Below are 12,562 nucleotides of genomic sequence, written 5' to 3'. Positions count from 1 at the left end.
GGCCGAGGGAATTTCTCTTATAGGAAAAGCATTGAATATTTTTGAGAAGCAGGACTCCAATGTTGAGAGCTTCTCAAAAGTGCAACAAGAAAAATCAATGAAGCTATCCCAGTGTAATCATATCATATACGATGAAAAAAGAAGAAAAAAACAATGCAAACTTCCTACGACAGTCTTCAAAGCAATGCCTTCAATCTTAAGAGCCTCCCCACCTCCATTGACTGCTTCCTCCCCAAATGAATAAAAAAAGAAATTAAGAAATCATTACTAAAGCAGTCGTGCCTGAAGAAAATAATGCACAAGAAATCCTCACAGATTAACACGTCAATGACCCGCCACCCCTGTAATTCCACACCACCTCTCCCCCTACCACCATGCATCACATCAAGCCTACGACACCAGTTTCAAATGTATAAGAAATACTTCTCTACTGTACATTATCATAATTTGTTTAATGTTAAGTTTTATATAATCATTCATATTAATAATATGCTCTATGAAATACAGTACAATACTAGTATTGAATTTTAGTATGAAAAACCATAAATAGTACAGTAGTAAGTACATAGTATTGACTTTGCGTATACCAAGTTGAAATTACAAAAAAATTCGAGCTATGAACAGCTGTTCGGAACATAACTTGCTAGTATGTAGAAGAAAGTCTGTAGTTCAAAAAAATTCTTGGTCTGTAGTACCTCAAATAAATTCTTGGTCTGTAGTACCAGTCAATGAGCTACTTGGGGATATAATGTAGAATATTGCATGGTGTCATTTAATTCCTAAGTGCAGCCAAAATACTCTCTAAACTCAAAGATCCTTTGTACTCTGTACTAACACAACCATAAAAACAAAAATGCTGAACATGACAAAGTGAATTTAAAACTGTTGTGTAGTAGTATAGGAAAAAATCTGAAATCAAATGTGAAGCAAATACTACACCTTCCAAGTAATTGTGTGAACGTGAGCATCTGACTTGGGTAATTCTACATATATACGGCGTTCTGTTTTTGCAGTTCCTTTACAGAGGTCATCTCTTACCAACTTTGACCATTTCTTCTTTTCATAATTGGTATTAGATTCAATCTGAAATATAAATATATATATATAAGAGAAGGTTAGTGATACTCAAACGAACAGTATTTCATGAGGTCCTGTAAGTCAATTTAATTATCTTGTCTTTCACATTTTTCATGAACTTCACTGGTAAACTAACCAGGATGAGAAATAGACATTTGTACTTGTCATTAACCTGGAAAATTTACTTCATTTGGACAACAAGATATCAATCAGTTATCTTACCAAATAACCATAAGGATGCCCAAAGTATAACTGAGCACTTCTCACATTACTTAGTAATACTGCTCATTGTGAATCATTAAATTAATCTGTGTTGTAGACAAATAGTGCAGTATTAAACATTCATTAAGGATACCTCAGGCAACATGCAACATCCATTACAAACATCCGAATTTTACAGCTCATGAAATATTTTTGTATTGCAAGCATGTACTAGACATTGGATATACATCCTAAATTCAGTACACTGTATACAATTGCTAACCTTGGAGACACTGGACTGTGAAGTAGTCAATACAACAGCAAGAAAAAGAATTGTAAAATATGGATGAATGATAAATACAAATATCCCATAAGCAAAGTGAAAACTTTTATGCTAAATTGTATTGCGAAATACTTTATATTCTTTTATTTATTTTGTTGAATGTTATCATTAAACTATACTACTGTCTTACTAAGTGCACCGAACACTGGCTCAATTAAGACTTTTTTTAATTTTTTTTATTGTTACTGTATTGCATTTGACTGTTTTTATATTTTATCATTATGTTAAATTTACTGTGAAATTCCCACTTATTTACTTAAGTGAATCGTTACTGCTTTTATTTACATACAGCAGTTCCACGTTGGCCGAAGTTCAATTCTCGGCTCGGCCAACGCAGAACCAGAGGAATTTATTTCTGGTGATAGAAATTCATTTCTCGATACAATGTGATTCGCATCCCACAATAAGCTGTAGGTCCCGTTGCTAAGTAACCAATTGGTCCCTAGTCACGTAAAAATATCTAATCCTTCAGGCCAGCTCTAGGAGAGCTGTTAATCAGCTCAGTGGTCTAGTAAAACTAAGATATACTTCTATTTACATACAGTAATGTTTTTACTGGTTTTTCTCCCTCTCTCCTCAACCATCTAAACGCTCCCACCCTCTATCTTAAGTCAGCTGTGCATCACCGATATGGTTATCATTAACTATAATGTAAAGGCAAAAACATGTCGATACATTTTTTTCTCATACGACGCAGTAGGTCGTCTAGTACAAGTATAAACAAGACAATTGGTCAGGTGGAAGTACGAGCATTTGTTTAACAAACGGTACAGAATTTCTTTTAAAATTTCAGTCGAAAAACGGAATATTCAACATAAGAAACATACAACAAACAAGGTACAACTATATATGGTAAAGACATGAGCTTATCAATAATGCTGACATTCACAGGCAGTTCAAAGAGATGATCATATTACAAACAAAAAGTTGGAAGAGATATGGTGTACAGCAGCTTAAAAACAGACTTGAGATCTTAAAGATTAAGACAATTTATAAATGATATGAAAAGGGATCAGGAACAGTTAGTCAGACAGATGGTAGATACAAAAGTAGATGGGCAAAGGTTGACAAGAAGGTCCAGGAAATCTGGAAAATGAGTGTAGATTAATGACTAAACTAGATTGGACTTGAGGCAGAAAGTGAACATAAAAAAATAGAGCAAAATATAAAATAAGTGAATACTACCTTATAATGTGGGAACTTGATTACTTCCTTCAATATGATCTTTGCTGGGCATTTCTCTCGCTTAGCCTCACACTGGCCAGAAGGAGAATCCTGAAATAAAAAAAAATCAATAAAAATTATAGATATTCATCAAACACCCTTGTCATATAGATAAAGACCATTACTTCACAATTTAATATCTTTTTAATAAAATTGATAATCTAAGAAACAGCATGGTGTAAGTGCTCAAAAATGCTGTGCAAATAACTAAATCTGAACCAGGGAAATTTCCTTTTCCCCAGGAACCTTTGAAAGATTGGACTGGGCACAGAAGGCACCTTTTTCATTGTGTCTAACTATATCTAAAGCAGGGATTATAATTATTCAGAAGATGAACACTATTCAAATGGAACAAGCCAGCAAGGGCCACCGACTTGAAATTCAAGCTTCCAAAGAATATGGCGTTCATTTGAAATAAGTAAAAGCAGGTATCATTTGAAATAAGTAAAAACAGGTAATGGGAAATACATAAAAGGGAGATCAGTTATTAGAAAAACAGATATAAATAAACAAATTCCATGAGCGAGAGTTGCCATGTAACTCTTTTTCATCTCTTTGAGATAGAGATTAGACTTTTTACCAAATGCTGAAGTTTTTATTATCTATATACGTATATGCATATGTGTGCATGTATGCATACCTTGTATGTATCCAAATGTCTGAATCTAGATAGTCAACAATAATGTTTACTTTGGTTCATCACATACCTGGCTGGCAATGCACACCATCTTCCCAGGCACCTTCAATAAATACTGTTTGTTTTGCTTCAAAGCCTTCAAGCCAATCATAAGAGGTCTAGAGTTGAAAAAAGCAAAGTTAGGAATTTTGGTAATATAACCATACCACCTTCAATTACCCAGTACTACTACTACTACTATGCAACAGTCTTGAATGGTGGTACTGAGTGTACCTCCAAACAAACTGTTAGTAAAGAAGGGGTTAAAGGTAATGTATTATGCTAACTTTTAAATGAAATTACAGTAACTTTAATGTTATTTAAAATGACAATTTGTCGAAAATTGCATTTTTCCTAACTATACAAACCTGAGGTCCTTTAACAATAGGAAGTAGCTAGCGGCAGCTGGAACGGTCGTAAGCTTCGAACAAGGGGAGAACGGTAGTTAACTGCTTGTCCGATCGTCGCGCGACTGGGAGGTAAACAAATCACTTTTGCTTTTGGCCCATGCAAAAAACGCAGAGTGAGGGGTGGCATGAGGAGGGACTATATGTAAAGGACCTCAGGTTTTTGTATAGTTAGGAAAAATGCAATTTTCGACAAATTGTCATTTGTTCCGATACGTAATACAAACCCTCGGTCCTTTAACAATAGGAAGACTCACTTCTTGGTGGGAGGAATCTGAGTCTTTGATGAACAGACTGGTGTTCGTCCATCCCTGGAATGCCTCCCTGGTCGTAAGAGCGAGGGAGGGATCCAAGCCTCTGTCCGATTGATCGGGGTGTGCACCGCAGGATCAATGGTCAGACCTCTGGGCCGAGTACTAAGAGAGAGGCAAGCGTATCTCTTTGTACCAGCATTGTAAGAACTTTTTCCTTTACATGAGCAAATGTAAAGTAATGGGTTTGTCTCATGTCGGCATCCACTTTCTCCCCCTTGTTGGAGAAAGTGGTGGATATATACTCCTATCTCTAGTTAAAGAAGTAGGATGGAGCTCTGTTGAATAGCTTACCTGCATCTGACTCCCTTCCAGCAAGGTAACGACCGTATCCCTCTGCCCACAGGTAGAGGTAGAAAAAGATGGTGAAGAGAAGCCAGTCACTCTCTCATTCACGCATTCATTCTCCAGTCATACCAGGAATCGATGCTGTTCTGCCTGCTCGGGTGCTGGGTAAGCTTACACAACGTGTTGAGCAGCCACCACAGGTCCCAAGGAAAAAGTATCCAAGGACTTGTGGGCAATATCCCGAAGGTAGAAGGACGTGAAGGTGGTCTGGTTGGCCCAGACACCTGCCTTCAGGACCTGCGCCACGGAGAAGTTCTTACGGAACGCTAAGGAGGGTCCGATACCTCGATTTCGTGGGCTCTCGGTCGGAGCGTACGGATGTCGTCGCTACCATCAGCTTCGTACGCTCTCCTGATCACCTCACGCAGCCAGAAAAAAGAAAAGCGTGTTCTTGGAGACTTCTTTCTTGGTAACCCCAGTGCTAACGAAGAGGCGTCGACACTCAGGCCTGAGATGTCGAGTTCTCTTCAGATAGCGCCGTAGCGCCCTCACAGGACAAAGCAGCATCTCATCCGCATCGTTATCGGTGAAGTCCAGGAGGGAGGGGATCGTGAAAGACTCGAACCTATCGTCAGGGATCGACGGATTCTGAGTCTTAGCTACGAAGTTCGGGACGAAATCGAGCGTCACAGATCCCCAGCCTCTGGTATGTTTAAAAACATCATAAGAAAGGCATGTAGTTCCCCTACTCTCTTCGCCGATGCCAGGGCCAGCAAGAAGAGGGTCTTGAGGGTCAGATCCCTGTCTGACGACTCTCGGAGCGGCTCGAATGGTCTTCGAGTCAAACTCCTAAGTACGAGAGTCACATCCCACGCAGGGGGCCTGAGTTCCCTGGGTGGGCAAGACCTTTCGAAGCTCCTCATTAGCAAGGATATCTCGAACGAATTCGAGATGTCCAGTCCCTCAGCTTTAGGACGAGAGCCAGGGCGGCTCTATATCCTTTAACTGTGGGTACTGAGAGGAGCTTCTCTCGGCGAAGAAACACGAGGAAATCCGCTACCTGCTGAAGAGTGGCTCTGAGAGGAGAAAGACCCTGTCTAGACACCAACCACAGAAGACGGCCCACTTCCCCTGGTACACAGCTGCAGAGGACTGTCGGACGTGTCCAGCCATCTCTGTTGCTGCGCTACGAGAAAAGCCTCTCGTTCGCAAGAGATGGTGGATAACAGCCAGCCGTTGAAGTTGAAGGGACTGGACTGCTTGGTGGTACCGTTTTCTAAACGTGGCTGGGCTAGAAGGTTGTGCCAAGTGGGCTAAGCTCTCTCGGTGCGTCCGCAAGAAGAGCCAGCAGGTCCGGATACCAAACGGCTTGTTGGCCGTTTGGGAGCCACCAGGATCATTCTGAGATTGGGAGTGACCAGCGCTCGACTGATCACTTTCCGAATCAGACAGAAGGGAGGAAAGGCGTACGCGAAGAGGTTGTCCCAGGGGTGTTGGAGAGCGTCCTCTGCAGCTGCCCATGGGTCCGGCACAGCTGAAAAGAAAACCTGAAGTTTTCTGTTGTGCCGGGTGGCGAACAGGTCTACGACCGGTCGCCCCCACAGGTTGAAGAGCCATTCCGCTACGTCTTGGGTAGAGACCATTCGGTCCCTATCACCTGATCCCGGCGGCCTGAGCTGTCTGCTACTACATTCCTCTTGCCCTGGAAATGTAGCGTGCTGACAGCTCTATCGAGTGAGCCGTGGCCCACTTGTGCACCTGCACCGTCAACTGATGGAGCGGAAGAGACACCAGCCCCCCTGCTTGTTGACATATGCCACTACTGTGGTGTTGTCGCACATCAACACCACTGAGTGTCCACCAAGCGGTCCTGAAACTCTTGGAGAGCGTTGAACGCCGCCTTGAGTTCCAGGACATTGATGTGAAGGTGCTTTTCGTGATGGTCCCACACACCTGCAGTCAGCAACTCCTCCAGGTGTGCGCCCCATCCCTCGGGTCGATGCGTCTGAGAACAGAAGCATCTCCGGGGGGAGTGCGTATGGGCACTCCTCTTAGAGGTTCTTGTCATCGAGCCACCAGGCTAGGTCCTGCCTCACCTTGGTCCGTGATAGCCACGGGAAAGTAAGGAGGATCCTTGGCCTGAGACCAACTCTCCCTTAGTCTCCACTGGAGAGACCGCAGGTGAAGACGCCCGTGAGGGACTAACTTCTCGAGTGACGACAGATGGCCGATCACGACTTGCCATTGCTGTGCTGCCTGTTCCTGCCGAGACAGGAACCGGCCGGCTGCCTCCCTGAATTTGCTGATACGCAAGTCTGCGGGAAAGACTTGCCCTGCTACCGTGTCTATCAGCATACCCAGGTACTTCATTCTTCTGCTTGGGTTCGAGATCGGACTTCTCGTAGTTTATCACGATCCCCAGAGATCGCGACAAAACTTGAGGAGTCGATCTCCTGTCCTGTAGCAACTGCGAGCGGGAGCTCGCCAGGACTAGCCAATCGTCGAGATACCTCAGAAGACGTATCCCGTTCGAATGGGCCCAAGCCGACACCAGAGTGAACACTCGCGTGAACACCTGTGGGGCGGTTGAGAGACCGAAACAAAAGTGCCCTGAATTGGTACACCGTCCCGTCGAAGATGAAGCGGAGGTACTTTCTGGAGGACTGATGGATGGGTATTTGAAAATACGCGTCCTTCAAGTCCACTGAAAGCATGAAATCGTTCCCCCTGATCGAGTCGAGCACTGAGCGTGCCGACTCCATCGTGAACCGCGTCGTGCGAACGAAAGCGTTCAGGGGAGAGAGGTCTATCACCGGACGCCAGCCCCCGATGCCTTCTCCACTAGGAAGAGGCGGCTGTAAAAGCCCGGTGACTGGTCCTCCACGATTTCTACAGCTCGTTTCGCCAGCATGGTCTTGATCTCCTGTCGAAGAGCGTTGTCCTTTGCTGATCCCCGGACATAGGTCGTAGATGGACCGGTTTGGAGATGAGGGGGGCCGAGACTCGAAGGGTAGCAGATATCCCTCCCGAAGGACGTCTACTATCCAGTTCTCGGCGCGTAGCGCTGCCAAGTCGCCCAAGTGGCTCGCTAGGCACCCCCCCACTTCCGGCAGCAGGTGAGGGGGAACGCCGTCCCTAGCGTTTCCCTCCTCGTTTCGACTTCTTTCCAGCACCTCCTCGGGGAAAGGAGGGCTGGGAGGAGGGCTGGTTGCGGCCTCCTCTAGCAGAAGTTGAAACAACAGGAGTCTTCACACGGGGTTTGGACGGTGCACCGTCTTCGCCGCCGTGGAAGCGCTAGCCAAGCTCTTTGGTTTGGCCGCAGTTACTCGAGATTGCCCAGAAACCTTCGAGACTGCCTGGTGGACTAAGCGGTCACTCTCGTCAGTGCGCCGCCGTTCCACCGCAGCGTCCACCATCTCTCCAGGAAAGAGAGCTGGGGAACTGCCCTAAGAGGTCCAACTTTCGTAGCCCGAGTGGCCTGCCTACACGCCCCGGCCCCTTGCCCTTGGTCACTCCGGGTTAAGGACTGCGTCCCTACGTCGAAGAACCAAGTTGGCCCACAGGTTAGCAGTCTGATGGGCGAGGTAAGAGATTGCTCTTCCTCCAGACTGGCACAGTCTCCTGAAAGAAGCGTCGTCTTCGAGAGCAGAACTCCCAGAGCCGGCCGCTACTTTGGATATTGTGAGGGACCACAAATCCAACCAGGAAACTGCCTGGAATGCTGCCATAGCGGTAGATTCCAGGGCAAGTGCCTCCTGCTGCGAGAACCATAGGTTCTCCGACAGGAGCTGCTGCAGGGCACACCTGGAGTCAGCCTCGCTAACTCCGGGTTAACCTGTTTCGGCAGTATCGGGTCTTCCGAAGGCACGTAAAATCGCCTCTGTCGCTGTAGAGGAGGAGGAAGCAGCTTAGAGGACCGTCCGGATTTTAGCGAGTCCTCCCGTCCGGAGACGAGATTCTCCACCTGATCCAGGACCGAGTCCGCAAGCTCCGATCGTGGCAACCCCAACCATCATTTTGGGCTCCCTCTTGGGACCCCAAAAATGATTCGAGCCGGGACGTGGGCTCTGCCGGTGGTAGCGGCGATCCTTCCGCAAGGTCATTATGCAGACGCATCAGCTTAATGAACCTCTGCGAAGTTCCTCTGTATCTCAGGAGTTTACAGCGTCTTGTGGAGTAGGACCGTCCAGTCCTCCAAAGCAAGAGCATATCCCTCGATACCCCTCCTTCAGAAGGAGGAACAGCGACAGACCCCTGACGGTCGCCTCCAACTACTTGCGCGTACGTTCTGGTCGGTCCTAAGACCGTGCCTGAGCCGTACGGCGTCATAGCTGGGTCACGAGCGGCGCACCTCTCGTGATCGCTCCTCGGTACCTCGCTCCTCCCGGTATAGCCCGAGGAGGTAGAAGGTAGGGAGAGAGGCAGACCTGACGCTCCCCCCTCGCTCGCTGGCCGGACCAGCGTGCGTGGAGGGCTGCTGCTGATCGTCAACCCGCGGTGACGGTCGGGCAGCAGGCCTAGCCTTGCCGCTCGCCTGGGGCGATTGGCTCGGCAGAGAACGTCGAGACCGATCTCTAGCGTCAGGCGAGCTGCCGCTGGTCACCGTCTCCGCCCGGTCCCATCGGGAGCGGCGGACGGTGACCTGCTAGGCTCTCTGTCGCGTCGAGACCGGCCAGCGTCCTCTCGGCGCGTCAAAACCGCTGGTACCAGCCGTGGCTGGTACCGGCGGCCGTGGGGACTCCTTCCTCGCCTCAACCCGTGGCCGGTCAGCGACCGTCACGTCAGCCCGAGCAGGCCAGTTGATCGCTGCGAGAGCGTCCACTGGCCTGGCAAGAGTCGTGTGCACGACTCTCGCCAGTCTTCTGCTCCGCGCCGCTGTCTTGACGGCGAGCGAGCTCGGGCGTCAAAACTTTGGCTGGACGGTCCTCTTTGGAAGAGCGTCCACTCGGTGCTTCTCGCGAACGAGAAGCGGCCGAGACGGAACCTGGTTTAGCGGCAGAACCGCTAGCACCAGGTGAGGACGCACCGCGAGGGCTGGCCACCCTCTGGTCCCCCGTCGACTTCTTCTTTGCAGAAGAAGCGACGGGCCCCGTTCCGAAGGAACAGGAGGACCAGCAGAAGAGCTCCCCAGCTCGCCTGAGCGAGCCGGGCCCTTAGAAGATCCCGAAGGAGTCTTCTTAGGGGGGGAGGAGGCAACCTTCTTCTTCTTCGGCTGTTTAGCCTTAGAAGTCGAAGGGGAAGGAGAGGCAGCAGACGACGAAGAAGACGACGAAGACGACGACGACACCTTCTTCCTCTTCCTCTTCTCTTCGCCAGGCTCCGCAGAACAGACGTCAGGTCTTTCCATCCAGGAGGGAGCCGGGGCAGTTGCCGAAGCAACAGGGCCCGACTGCACCTGTCCGGAAAGACCTGAGACTGTGACAGCACCACCAACAGCAGGAACAACAGGAACAGGTCCGGGAACAGCAGGAACGGCAGGAACATCTGAAAGAGAATGTGCAGGCCCCTGATCTGAAAAGGAATGAGCGGCTGGGACAGCAACAGGTACGGCAGGCACGGCAGGTACCACAGGAGAGCCAGGCGTCCTGTCGGCAGTTACCGTCATCCTCGGCACTGGCGGCAGGTCCAGGGGGGTACTTTTTGGGCAGCGGAAGTCCGGGGTCGGCAATACAAAGAATCCAGGTGGTGGTGGCACCGTCCTCTTTGGCACGGCAGTAATGGGTTTTTGTATAGCAGCCGTGGGTGTCACCGACATTATATGTGGCGTATACACCAGATGCGGTGGCATCTCATATGCTGGTGTCGTTACTGTGGATGTAGTAGTGGTCACCGCACCATGAGTGACCACTGCCGACCCCGCCAACCGCTGAATCAACCCTTGGATGCTGGGCACTCCCTGCAGTCCCAGCGACTCCCACACCTGTCCCAGGTCGTCCTTCGCTGATGGCACACCTGCGGAAGCAAGAGTCGGGTTAGTTAGAGGGGTTTCCTCACGCCTGGGGGGAGAAGCACCCCCCCCAGAGCGGACGGAAGACCCCGAGTACAGCTGTACGTCGGGTAGCGGGCGCCCTCATCCACACTCGACGGATCGAGAGGGGAGAAGGACTCCGCTACCCCCCCCGCAGGGGAAGGCGCGAAACGTGGGGGCTGGCCGGGGGGCAGGAAAGAGGACGAAGTGTCCGTTACCAAAGGAGTCACTGGACTTTCCGATGACTTCTTGGGCGGCCTAAGTCTCTTCCTGCCCTCGTACAGCACCCACTGCGCCTGCGGACCAATTCATACATATGACACAGGGCTCGTTGCGGGAGCACTCTCGAAAAACCCCCGACAACGAGTACAAACCTCGTGAGGGTTCCACATCAACAAATGATCTAAAACCTCCACATCTACGCCCCCTCCAGCCCGGGACACACTCTACGGGCGACTGGAGGGCCGCGGTGATATCTCCATTTCTTCCTCACTCATTGCAAGATCAATAAAGAAATGTACAAGTACTTACAGTCACTCTGATTTATACAGAAAGAGAGGGCAAATACTCAAACTCAAAGCAAACGACAAAGCGGGCAGAGCGATGACGAACACGTCCTTCCCACACACGGCCGAAAGCAAAAGTGATTTGTTTACCTCCCAGTCGCGCGGCGCGCGACGATCGGACAAGCAGTTAACTACCGTTCTCCCCTTGTTCGAAGCTTACGACCGTTCCAGCTGCCCGCTAGCTACTTCCTATTGTTAAAGGACCGAGGGTTTGTATTACGTATCGGAACAAAGTTAGCTTAATACTTTGGGAGCATGATTAGGTTCATATTTAGAGCATGATTAACTTCATATTTAGCATTCAATCTCTAGAAATAGCATTTATAGTGACCGTACCAAACTTACACGAATCCTCACCTTGCACAAGGGTTCTGGAGCCTAACCTCGCGTAAGTTCGAGGCATTACCGTATTCTCCTCGCATTTTAATACATTTTTATTTATGTCTTTGTTTTTCTTTTTAAATAAGTGGGGTCGCTTCTTTACCTCCTCATACTTCCTCCTAATGAACACAATATTCTTTGGAAACTTGAATTTTGAGTCAATGGCACCTGTGGGCTTGTCTCATATGAACAGGTTTCATCTTTTGTATTATAATAATAATAATAATAATAATAATAAAGTCCGGCACTTGCACAGAACCAGTACAAAAAGAGGCATGATTCAGTGGCAAAAGCCATTCATTGGAGCCTGTGCAAGAAACACCAGCTACCTTGCAGTAACAAGTGGTACAAGCACCAACCTGAAGGCGTGGCAGAAAACGATCAGGCAAAGATCCTCTGGGACTATGGTATCAGAACAGATAGGGTGATACATGCAAATAGACCAGACGTGACGTTGATTGACAAAATCAAGATGATGTCGGAATACCATGGGACACCAGAGTTGAAGAGAAAGAAAGGGATAAATTAAAATGGAGTTGAAGAGAAAGAAAGGGATAAAATGGATAAGTATCAAGACCTGAAAATAGAAATAAGAAGGATATGGGATATGCTAGTGGAAATTGTACCCATAATCATAGGAACACTAGGCATGATCCCAAGAACCCTGAAAAGGAATCTGGAAAAACAAAAGGCTGAAGTAGCTCCAGGACTCATGCAGGAGTGTGTGATCCTAGAAAAAGCGCACATAGTAAGAAAAGTGATGGATCCTAAGGAGGCAGGATGCAACCAGGAACCCCACACTATAGATACGTACCACCCAGTCGAATTGGAGGACTGTGATAGACCAAAAAAAAAAAAAAAGTAATAATAATAATAATAAGGAAAAACTCTCTATCACGAGAGTATATATAATGTTCTAAAGGGTCCACAATAATACAGTGTAAAAAGTCCGTGTATAATTTTGAAGACTTTACAGAAAGCTTTCGACCCTTCCCTGGGTTCATCTTCAGTCCAAATGAACAATTAGTTACGACAAAGTACAGAGGTAAATTTAAAAAACAAGAGACGTTGAAGATCGTTGACAACGGGCGTTAACTACCCTCTTTCTTCACCTGGCCCA

At 47.8% G+C, this 12,562-nt stretch overlaps 1 long non-coding RNA gene across 1 annotated transcript; it reads right to left on the bottom strand.

The window, feature by feature from the left end:
- Nucleotides 1–978: 978 nt before the first annotated feature.
- Nucleotides 979–2,966, bottom strand: LOC135223553 (uncharacterized). Its single transcript, XR_010316526.1, has 2 exons — nucleotides 2,807–2,966; nucleotides 979–1,083 (listed from the first exon to the last, which is right to left on the bottom strand). It is a non-coding gene; the product is annotated as an uncharacterized LOC135223553 (long non-coding RNA).
- Nucleotides 2,967–12,562: the final 9,596 nt, after the last annotated feature.

This window comes from Macrobrachium nipponense, chromosome 10, assembly GCF_015104395.2.
Source record: "Macrobrachium nipponense isolate FS-2020 chromosome 10, ASM1510439v2, whole genome shotgun sequence".
Lineage (NCBI taxonomy): Eukaryota > Metazoa > Arthropoda > Malacostraca > Decapoda > Palaemonidae > Macrobrachium > Macrobrachium nipponense.
Note: the sequence above shows the minus strand (reverse complement) of the source record. Positions and strands in the feature narration are given on the sequence as shown.